Here is a 12,781-nt window from a genome sequence, read left to right as displayed (position 1 = left end):
TTGCACTCACTTACCATCTCTCCCCATCCGGAACACACCACCACGATGGAGCGGAAACGCCGGCTTCTTGGTTCTTTCTTTCAGGGAAATCCCGTTGACGTGTACGTTACACATATCTTGTCTCCAAGCGTAGCCGCAACACACACACCTTTGTATGGAACCAATCCGATGGAAGGCTGGGCCGGTACTTGTTATGGACAGTCCAATAGGGAACCAACACTGCTTCAAAGGGGAACTACTGTCATCATAAACAGTCTTGAAGCATAAAAATCCAAAGGCGAAGAAGTAGATGACAAGTAGTTAGAAGATTAAAAAGTCAATACTTTATTTCAAATCCATTAAAAATATTCCAGGGAGGAACAAAAAAGGAAGAAAATGACAAAGTGCACGGGTACACAAAAACCAGTATACGCGTTTCAGCGTGAGCCGTAATCACTACTGACATACAATTTCATTCACAGGTGAATTTAAAAAGGGTATAATACAATCCCATTGGCTAAAACTAAACAATGTTCAACCAATACCCGTGCTGCAAAATATTTATTGGTAATCTCGCCTCTTGAGATTTCCAAACTCCTTGTGCTGTCAGAGATCCCCAAACAGCTCCCCAACCTGAAAGACTCGCATCTGTTAAGATCACAGTCCAGGTTGGCTGAACAAAAGAAGCCCCTTGAACCAAACAATGGTGATCTATCCACCATGTCAGAGAGTGTCGTACATTGGGATATTAATTGTGATATCTTTGTATAATCCCTGCACCATTGATTCAGCATGCAAAGCTGTAAAGGTCTAATGTGAAAACGAGCAAAGGGGATCGCGTCCGATGCTGCAGTCATGAGACCTAAAACTTCCATGCACATAGGGACTGAAGGGAATGACTGAGACTGAAGGTGCCGGCATGCTGCAAACAATTTTTAACGTCTCTTGTCTGTTAGAGACAGAGTCATGGACACTGAATCTATCTGGAAGCCTAAAAAGGTGACCCTTGTCTGAGGAATCAAGAAACTTTTTGGTAAATTGATCCTCCAACCATGTTTCCGAAGAAACAACACTAGTTGATTTGTGTGAGATTCTGCAATATGTAAAGACTGAGCTAGTACCAAGATATCGTCCAAATAAGGAAACACTGCAATACCCTGTTCTCTGATTACAGATAGTAGGGCACCCAGAATCTTTGAAAAGATCCTTGGAGCTGTTGCTAGGCCAAATGGAAGAGCAACAAATTGGTAATGCTTGTCTAGAAAAGAGAATCTCAGAAACTGATAGTGTTCTGGATGAATCGGAATATGAAGGTATGAATCCTGCAAGTCTATTGCGGACATATAATGTCTTTGCTGAACAAAAGGCGGAATAGTCCTTATAGTCACCATCTTGAAAGTTGGTACTCTTATATAACGATTCAAAATGTTCAGAACCTGAACTGGTCTGAATAAATTTTCTTTCTTTGGTACAATGAATAGGTTTGGATAAAACCCCAAACCTTGTTCCTGAGGAGAAACTGGCATGATTACCCCTGAAGACTGCAGGTCTGAAACACACTTCAGAAAAGCCTGAGCTTTTACTGGATTTACAGGGATGCGTGAGAGAAAAAATCTTCTTACAGGAGGTCTTACTTTGAATCCTATTCGATACCCTTGAGAGACAATGCTCTGAATCCAATGATTTTGGACATATTTTATCCATAAAATCCTTGAAAAACCTTAATCTGCCCCCTACCAGCTGAGCTGGAATGAGGGCCGCACCTTCATGCGGACTTAGGGGCAGACTTTGGTTTCCTAAATGGCTTGGATTTATTCCATTTTGAGGAAGGCTTCCAATTGGAAGCAGATTCCTTGGGAGGAGGATTGAGTTTTTGTTCCTTATTTTGACAAAAGTAACGAAAACGGTTAGAAGCCTTAGATTTACCCTTAGGTTTTTTATCCTGAGGCAGAAAAACTCCTTTTCCTCCAGTGATAGTTGAAATAATAGAATCCAACTGAGAACCAAATAAATTACCTTGGAAAGAAAGAGATAGTAATCTAGATTTAGATGTCATATCAGCATTCCAAGATTTAAGCCACAAAGCTCTTCTAGCTAATACAGCTAAAGACATGGATCTAACATCAATTTTGATAATATCAATAATGGCATCACAAATAAAATGATTAGCATGTTGCAGTAAGCGAGTAATGCTAGATATGTCAGGATCCAATTCTCGTTGCGCTAAATTCTCCAACCAAAAAGTTGAGGCAGCTGCAACATCAGCCAAAGAAATAGCAGGTCTGAGAAGATGACCTGAATATAAATAGGCCTTCCTTAGATAAGATTCAAGCTTCCTATCTAAAGGATCCTTAAAGGAAGTACTATCTTCCATAGGAATAGTGGTATGTTTAGCAAGAGTAAAAATAGTCTCATCAACTTTGGGGATTTTTTCCCAAAACTCTATAGATTTTGCTGGTAAAGGATACAATTTTTAAACCTTGAAGAAGGAATAAAAGAAGTACCTGGCTTATTCCATTCCCTAGAAATCATATCAGAAATAGCCTCAGGAATAGGAAAAAACCCTGGGAAACCACAGGAGGTTTAAAAACCGCATTTAAACGTTTATTAGACTGAACGTCAATAGGACTGGTTACCTCAATATCCAAAGTAATTAACACTTCTTTTAATAAAGAACGCATATACTCTATTTTAAATAAATAAGTAGATTTGTCAGTGTCAATGTCTGAGGAAGGAACTTCTGAATCAGATAGATCCTCATCAGAAGAGGATAAATTATTATGTTGCTGGTCATTTGAAATTTCATCAGCTAAATGAGAAGTTTTAAAAGACCTTTTACGTTTATTAGAAAGTGGAAATGCAGACAAAGCCTTCAGAATAGAATCAGAAACAAATTCTTTAAAATTTACAGGTATATCATGTACATTAGAAGTTGAAGGAACTGCAACTGGCAATGTACTATTACTGATGGAAACACTATCTGCATGTAAAAGTTTATCATGACAACTATTACAAATGACATATGGTGGAATAATTTCTACACTTTTACAACAAATGCACTTAGCTTTGGTAGACCCGATGTCAGGCAGTAATGTTCCAGCAGAAACTTCTGAGACAGGATCAGATTGGGACATCTTGCTCAATGTAAGAGAAAAAAAAACATATAAAGCAAAATGATCTATTTCCTTATATGACAGTTTCAGGAATGAGAAAAAATGCAAAAGCATAAGCCTCTGATAGAGAAAAAAGCAAGAGGCAAACATAAATGGGGTATTGAAATAATGAAAAAAATTTGGCGCAACACAAAAGACTGTTCCATGATGAGATTGGAAATCACTCTTGGAAGGAGAACTAGAGGCGGGAAGATGTAAGCAGGATAATAACACCAAGGAAGTGTCAGTGCATCCACTGCTTCCGCCTGAACATCCCTGGACCTGGACAGGTATCTGGGAAGTTTCTTGTTTAGATGAGAGGCCATGAGATCTATCTCTGGAAGACCCCACATCTGAACAATCTGAGAAAACACATCTGGATGGAGAGACCACTCCCCTAGATGTAAAGTCTGGCGGCTGAGATAATCCGCCTCCCAATTGTCTACACCTGGGATATGCACCGCAGAGATTAGACAGGAGCTAGATTCCACCCAAGCAAGTATCCGAGATACTTCTTTCATAGCTTGGGGACTGTGAGTTCCACCCTGATGATTGACATAAGCCACAGTTGTGATATTGTCTGTCTGAAAACAAATGAACTGTTCTCTCTTTAGCAGAGGCCAAAACTGAAGAGCCCTGAAAATTGCACAGAGTTCTAAAATATTTATTGGTAATCTCGCCTCTTGAGATTTCCAAACTCCTTGTGCTTTCAGAGATCCCCAAACAGCTCCCCAACCTGAAAGACTCGCATCTGTTAAGATCACAGTCCAGGTTGGCCGAACAAAAGAAGCCCCTTGAACCAAACGATGGTGATCTATCCACCATGTCGGAGAGTGTCGTACATTGGGATATTAATTGTGATATCTTTGTATAATCCCTGCACCATTGATTCAGCATGCAAAGCTGTAAAGGTCTCATGTGAAAACGAGCAAAGGGGATCGCGTCCGATGCTGCAGTCATGAGACCTAAAACTTCCATGCACATAGCGACTGAAGGGAATGACTGAGACTGAAGGTGCCGGCATGCTGCAAACAATTTTTAACGTCTCTTGTCTGTTAGAGACAGAGTCATGGACACTGAATCTATCTGGAAGCCTAAAAAGGTGACCCTTGTCTGAGGAATCAAGAAACTTTTTGGTAAATTGATCCTCCAACCATGTTTCCGAAGAAACAACACTAGTTGATTTGTGTGAGATTCTGCAGTATGTAAAGACTGAGCTAGTACCAAGATATCGTCCAAATAAGGAAACACCACAATACCCTGTTCTCTGATTACAGATAGTAGGGCACCCAGAACCTTTGAAAAGATCCTTGGAGCAGTTGCTAGGCCAAATGGAAGAGCAACAAATTGGTAATGCTTGTCTAGAAAAGAGAATCTCAGAAACTGATAGTGTTCTGGATGAATCGGAATATGAAGGTATGAATCCTGCAAGTCTATTGCGGACATATAATGTCTTTGCTGAACAAAAGGCAGAATAGTCCTTATAGTCACCATCTTGAAAGTTGGTACTCTTATATAACGATTCAAAATTTTCAGAACCTGAACTGGTCTGAATAAATTTTCTTTCTTTGGTACAATGAATAGGTTTGGATAAAACCCCAAACCTTGTTCCTGAGGAGGAACTGGCATGATTACCCCTGAAGACTGCAGGTCTGAAACACACTTCAGAAAAGCCTGAGCTTTTACTGGATTTACAGGGATGCGTGAGAGAAAAAATATCTTCTTACAGGAGGTCTTACTTTGAATCCTATTCGATACCCTTGAGAGACAATGCTCTGAATCCAATGATTTTGGACAGATTTTATCCATAAAATCCTTGAAAAACCTTAATCTGCCCCCTACCAGCTGAGCTGGAATGAGGGCCGCACCTTCATGTGGACTTAGGGGCAGACTTTGGTTTCCTAAATGGCTTGGATTTATTCCATTTTGAGGAAGGCTTCCAATTGGAAGCAGATTCCTTGGGAGGAGGATTGAGTTTTTGTTCCTTATTTTGACAAAAGTAACGAAAACGGTTAGAAGCCTTAGATTTACCCTTAGGTTTTTTATCCTGAGGCAGAAAAACTCCTTTTCCTCCAGTGATAGTTGAAATAATAGAATCCAACTGAGAACCAAATAAATTACCTTGGAAAGAAAGAGATAGTAATCTAGATTTAGATGTCATATCAGCATTCCAAGATTTAAGCCACAAAGCTCTTCTAGCTAATACAGCTAAAGACATGGATCTAACATCAATTTTGATAATATCAATAATGGCATCACAAATAAAATGATTAGCATGTTGCCGTAAGCGAGTAATGCTAGATATGTCAGGATCCAATTCTCGTTGCGCTAAATTCTCCAACCAAAAAGTTGAGGCAGCCGCAACATCAGCCAAAGAAATAGCAGGTCTGAGAAGATGACCTGAATATAAATAGGCCTTCCTTAGATAAGATTCAAGCTTCCTATCTAAAGGATCCTTAAAGGAAGTACTATCTTCCATAGGAATAGTGGTATGTTTAGCAAGAGTAAAAATAGTCTCATCAACTTTGGGGATTTTTTCCCAAAACTCTAGATTTTGCTGGTAAAGGATAAAAATTTTAAACCTTGAAGAAGGAATAAAAGAAGTACCTGGCTTATTCCATTCCCTAGAAATCATATCAGAAATAGCCTCAGGAATAGGAAAAACCCCTGGGAAACCACAGGAGGTTTAAAAAACGCATTTAAACGTTTATTAGACTGAACGTCAATAGGACTGTTTACCTCAATATCCAAAGTAATTAACACTTCTTATAATAAAGAACGCATATACTCTATTTTAAATAAATAAGTAGATTTGTCAGTGTCAATGTCTGAGGAAGGAACTTCTGAATCAGATAGATCCTCGTCAGAAGAGGATAAATTATTATGTTGCTGGTCATTTGAAATTTCATCAGCTAAATGAGAAGTTTTAAAAGACCTTTTACGTTTATTAGAAAGTGGAAATGCAGACAAAGCCTTCAGAATAGAATCAGAAACAAATTCTTTAAAATTTACAGGTATATCATGTACATTAGAAGTTGAAGGAACTGCAACTGGCAATGTACTATTACTGATGGAAACACTATCTGCATGTAAAAGTTTATCATGACAACTATTACAAATGACATATGGTGGAATAATTTCTACACTTTTACAACAAATGCACTTAGCTTTGGTAAACCCGATGTCAGGCAGCAATGTTCCAGCAGAAACTTCTGAGACAGGATCAGATTGGGACATCTTGCTCAATGTAAGAGAAAAAACAACATATAAAGCAAAATTATCTATTTCCTTATATGACAGTTTCAGGAATGAGAAAAAATGCAAAAGCATAAGCCTCTGATAGAGAAAAAAGCAAGAGGCAAACATAAATGGGGTATTGAAATAATGAAAAAAATTTGGCGGCAAGTATGACGCACAACGTAACGTAAACTTTTTTGGCACCAAAAATAACCGGAAATGACACACTCGCGTCACTAATGACGCCACCATGTGAAAGGTCTCGGTGTCACGTATGACGCCGGAAATGACGAAGTTGCGTCATATACGTCTTTTTCCACGCCAAAAATATTTTCGCGCCAAGAATGATGCAATAAAGTTTAGCATTTGACGCACCCGCGGGCCTAATACCCGCAATTGCAAGAAGTAGTCAATTGAAAAAAAAGACTAAACCCCAGGTAAGAAAAAAATTTCTATAAAATGTTTATATTCCCCAAATATGAAACTGACAGTCTGCAGAAGGAAATACATGGACCTGACTCATGGCAAATATAAGTACAATACATATATTTAGAACTTTACATAAATGCATAAAGTGCCAAACCATAGCTGAGGTGTCTTATGTAATAAAAAACATACTTACCAAAAGACATCCATCCACATATAGCAGATAGCCAAACCAGTACTAAAACAATTATTAGTAGAGGTAATGGTAAATTGAGAGTATATCGTCGATCTGAAAAGGGAGGTAGGAGATGAATCTCTACGACCGATAACAGAGAACCTATGAAATAGACCCCCGTTAGGGAAATCATTGTATTCAAATAAGTGATACTCCCTTCACGTCCCTCTGACATTCGCTGTACTCTGAGAGGAATCGGGCTTCAACAATGCTGAGAAGCACATATAAACATAGAAATCTTAGCACAAACTTACTTCACCACCTCCATAGGAGGCAAAGTTTGTAAAACTGAATTGTGGGTGTGGTGAGGGGTGTATTTATAGGCATTTTGAGGTTTGGGAAACTTTGCCCCTCCTGGTAGGATTGTATATCCCATATGTCACTAGCTCATGGACTCCTGCCAATTACATGAAAGAAATTCATTTTCCATTTATCATGGTGCCTACTCAGAGCGTGTAGACACCCATTAGTATCTGTGGGTTTCCTATATAAACTAGTATATACATCTATGCCTTCTTGTATTAACTCCAAATCTAGAAACGTAATTCTGTTTTTATCAGAGTCCATGGTGAACTTTAAATTCATAGTGTTCCTATTAACATACTCCACAAAATTATTTAGTTCTTCCATGGTCCCTTTCCACACCATCAGTATGTCATCTATATAACGATGCCATCTGATGATATGATTCATATATGGATTGTCACTGCTATAAATAAACAGGTCCTCCCACCACCCCATGTAGAGGTTCGCAAAATTGGGGGCAAATTTTGTCCCCATTGCGGTTCCCCTTATTTGGAGGAAGTATCTGTTCTCAAACATAAAGTAGTTTCTAGTTAAAATAAATCTATCACTAGTTCCACAAAGGCTATTTGGGTAGCATTCATATATCCACTTTTCTATGAAAAATATTTAACTGCAGTGATGCCTAAGGAGTGTGGGATGGATGTGTATAATGAACATACATCCATGGTGACCCATAGATAACTATCCTCCCACTCCATTCCTTTTGTTAGGTCCAACAAGTGGGGAGTATCCCTCACATAGGATCTTAGACATGGCACCATAGGTTTCAGCATAAGATCTATATATTCTTACAACTTAGTGGTTAAACCCCCTATCCCGACACAATGGGCCTACCAGGGGAATCAGATAACCCCTTATGAATTTTGGGTAGGTGGTAAAAAATCGGGAGTACAGGGTTCTCTACCATTAAGTAATCAAATTCTGTTTTGGTTAATACTGCATTTTCTTTTCCTTCCCCAATAAGGCATTCATATTCATTCAAGAACTCTTTAGTTGGATTCCGTCCTAAAATACAGTAGGTCTCTTTGTCTGAAAGCAATCAATGTGCTTCCTTAATATATTCCTGTCTGCCCTGTATCACAATGCCACCTCCTTTGTCGGCACTGCGAATGGTGATGATTTTATCTTCACTGAGATTTTCTAGAGCTGCCTGTTCGGCTTTGGATAAATTCCCAATCCTATTCGTTCTATGGCTATCCTTTGTACATACTTCTCTAATTTCTTTCTCTAAAAGGGACTCAAAAACGGGTATAAAATTGCCCTTAGACTGTGTTGGATAAAATATAGACCTCTTTTTGAGTGTGTTATGATTTATAGGTATGGATTTTGCCTCCCCCTCCAATTCCCCCTGGTTCTTATTCTTATAATTATTCTTATTGTTACTATTGTTTCTTCTCTGTTGTTTAGGTTGTCCATTTATATAGGTCATCTATTATCAGGTCCTGTCCCTACTATTTCACTCCCCTCTAATACCTGTTTTGTTGTCTATCTCCTCAGGTGTTCATGTGACAAGATCTATGTAGGACTTACTAAACGCCCGGTAAAGACCAGGTTTGGTAAGCACCTGAGGAATATAGAGAATGGGCTACATAGCCATGGAGTTTCAGCCCATTTTCTCGAATGCCATAATAAGGATAGTACAGGGTTAACTGTTATTGCCATAGAGAATGTTAAGACCACAGTAAGAGGGGGGGATAGATTGTTGTTACTTAGGAAGCGAGAGACGTACACATGTGTGTGTACACATACAATACATCACTGGACATTGTAATTATAGGGACTCTTAAACAGTACTCTTTTAAGTGAAAAGGCTGTTTTTTAAGCTGTAGCAGTGCTGTATGTATGTATGTATTTATTTATTAACTGCTCTTGATTGTCGAGTTATAAATAGGTTTACATGGTTTAGCTATGCATGTTTATTTGTAGGGTATTTTTGTGCATATATAAACAATACTTAGGAGATTGCAATAGTTTTATATCCAGCAGCCTTTTGTGGGAGGGATTACACTCGTTACTGGTCCTGAGTATGTGGGCGTTTCTGAAGCACCCTGTCCATAAAAGTCTGCTGGTGGAGAGGATGGGCATCGCCTCTGATGAAGCTGGGAGGAGCCCAGTGGAACGTGTAAGGCCACGCCCATTTTACATAACAGAGGAAGTAGGTGAACTGTGTGGAGCGGTGGATGCATAGCCGGCTTATTATATATTTGTTTGCACTACCGCTACCTCATTTGACACCTCCTCCTTAGCTTGAGAAGCTTGTTTTTATTGATACATATTGGGTACTAAAAGAAGGAAGAAAAAGAGACTTTGTTTTCAGCAGCATAGGATACTTTTGGGAACTGTTATCACGCTGTGGATCCCTGTATTATGCTGTTACATACCTCATATGTTTGAGGGTACTTCTTGTAAGTGCACATCTTTCTACCTGTTTTAATAAAGTGAAAATAATTTTTTATTCTGCACTTAGATCGCTCTGTGTCCCTCCTCTTTTGCGCTCCACTGTTTCTGTATCTGCAGATTCATTGTTTCCTATTGCCTGATTCACGGAGATCACACCAGTGTTTGAGAAGGAGCTGCATGGTGGACATAGAAGATCGTGGATACCATATACAAGGACAGAATAAGTATTTGTTCCATATATAAACTGTCTACAAGACCTTTTTGGAATAGACTCCCTATCATTTTATTAGTAGTTAATTTTATTATCTTCTGTGTTTTTTTTACATGCAAGGTGTCCATCAGATTGCACTATTTATTGTTTTAAACTGTTGGTATCGAATATGTTATTGTTATAATTATCATATATGTCACGTTTGATGTGGTGCTGCCTTGATATTGCGTATTAGAGCATACAATTTAAAACAACTTTCTAATTTACTTTTGCTTCATTCCCTTGATATCCTTTGCTGAAGGAGCAGCAACGCACCACTGAGAGCTAGATTAACACATCTAGTCAGCCAATCACAAGAGACAAATGTGTGCAGGCATCAATCAGCAGCTAGCTCCCACGAGTGTATGATATGTACATATTCTACCAAGAGAACAAAGTACATTTGAAAATGAAAGTTAATTTAAAAGTGTCTTAAAATGACAAGCTCTGTCTATATCATGCAAATTTAGCTTTGACTTTCCATTCCCTGGAATCAAAAGAAAAAACCTGAGAGCTAATGGGTTTAATATTAAAAACACCTCATGCTTTTATGTAAAAAAATCCCACACTCCCTAGGAAGCCAAACATCTGCAACTCATATAGATGGTTTAGGCAATTTACAGTATTTTGAAACTAGGTTACAAATTTTGCTTTTGGCCTCTATAAGGAGCGTGGAAAGAATCAAAATGTTTACACTAAAGCACTGGTTTTCAAACATCTCCTCAGGCCTCCCCAACAGGCCAGGTTTTCAGGGTTACCTTGGACGAGAGCAGGTAAAATAACCATGGTTACTAATCAGCTGATTATTTCACCTGAGTTTTAGTTCAGATATCCCCAAAATGTGACCTGTTAGCCAAGCCTGAGGACAGGTCTGAAAACCAGTGCACTAAAGCAAGAGCATTTAATGTCTAACATATTTTATTGTCCAGTCCCTTCATTGCAAATTTACATGGACATTCTTATGTCCGTATCTTTTGAGTACAGGTTTCATAGATTAAACAGTGTGATCATTTTTAACCTTTTATTGAAGCAGGAAATAATGACTTTTTAACATGTAAGCTGAGATGGTATGAAATGTGACACACACAAATGTTGTAATGCAACATAAAAATAGATTCTTAAAGGGATAGGAAAGTCAGTATTAAACTTGCATGATTCAGATAGAGCATGTAATTTTAAGACACTTTTACATTCACTTACGTTTTTAAATGTGCTTTGTTCTCTTGGTATCCCTTGTTGAAAAAGAATATACACATATTACACTAGTGGGAGCTAGCTGCTGATTGGTGCCTGCACACATTTTTCTCTTGTGATTGGCTAACTAGATGTGTTCAGCTAGCTGCCAGTAGTGCATTGCTGTTCCTTCATCAAAGGATAAAAAGACAATTAATCAATTTGATAATTGGAAAGTTGTTTAAAATGGTATGTTCTATCCAAATCATTACAAAGATGTGGGGTTTTCTGTCCCTTTAAAAACATAGTTTTTGATGGTGGATATTAACCAAAAGGCCCATCAGTTCTGCCAAATAATCAGTGCAAAACCATTTGTTATTTTAATGACCACCTGAGATTTTAGCACTACTCTCATATGTGTTATTCAAGAAAAATACAAAACCAAACTTAACTTGTAGTAATTTCCTTGTGCACATAACTGCACTGCTAAAAGCTATTCTGCCATATAGTAGGAATTGTGACAAATAAACTTTATTAAACCAAAGCTAGAGAGAAAGAGCACAAAATACCTATTGTGAATAAAACACAAGGTCTGAATAGTCATGAATATTGTGCCTCTGTCCTTTAATAACTTATGAGGAATGTGTAAGTATCAAAGTATTAACCTCTTAAGGACATATAACGGGATTTTTCCGTCATAAAACAATTGAGCAAACTGAAAGCTGTGTCCTTAAAGGGTTAACTGAATGAAAATATGGTTTGTACTGGGACTGTTGATAAACCAGTTATAAAGTAAACAAACCTGAATACTGATCACTCATTTCAATGTCATCTGTTCTTTACTTGGCTATAGCCTATACCTCATGTCTGATCGCATACACTCACTAAACAAGAGGCACTTTATGTTCTGATACTTCCTATTTATAATCTAATTCAAACTTAAAGGGACATGAAACCCAATTTTTTTCTTTCATGATTTAGAAAGAGCATGTCATTTTAAACAACTTTCTAATTTACTTCTATTATCTAATTTGCTTCATTCTCTTGATATCACTTGCTGAAAAGCATATCTAGATATGCTCAGTAGCTTCTGATTGGTTGCTGCACATAGAGGCCTTGTGTGATTGGCTCACACATGTGCATTGCTATTTCTTGAACAAAGGATAGCTAAAGAATTGAGCAAATTAGATAATAGAAGTAAATTGGAAAGTTGTTTAAAATTACATGCCCTATCTGAATCATGAAAGTTTAATTTTGACTAGACTGTCCCTTTAAACATTGTTTACAGTAACATGAAAATCATTTAATCTTTTTCTTTGTTGTATCTTCAAGAGAGTGTAATGTTTTCTTTTTTTAATTGTATTTTATTCCAGTGTTAAATAAACCTAATTTTAGTTTTTAGCTTGTGCTTACTTGTCCCTGTTAACCAATATTTCTGTGGGTCAGGTCTCTTTCAGTCTGCTAGCATACAAACTGCAGACTGAAAGAGACCTGACCCACAGAAATATTGGTTAACAAACATACATTTCCTGTTCACTCCATTAAAAATTTGAACAATTTTTACATTCATGCAAAACATTGAGCTAACCAAATTTCCTGCAGATATATTACTGTTTTTTATTT

General features: G+C 37.8%; 1 protein-coding gene across 1 annotated transcript in view; it reads right to left on the bottom strand.

Moving 5' to 3' along the window:
* PROCA1 (protein interacting with cyclin A1) overlaps positions 1-12,781 on the bottom strand; it is a 45,154-nt gene that overhangs the window by 23,008 nt on the left and 9,365 nt on the right. The window lies entirely within an intron of this gene.

Source organism: Bombina bombina, chromosome 3 (assembly GCF_027579735.1).
Source record: "Bombina bombina isolate aBomBom1 chromosome 3, aBomBom1.pri, whole genome shotgun sequence".
In the NCBI taxonomy this organism is placed as follows: Eukaryota; Metazoa; Chordata; class Amphibia; order Anura; family Bombinatoridae; genus Bombina; species Bombina bombina.
This window is presented reverse-complemented; position numbering and strand designations above follow the sequence as displayed.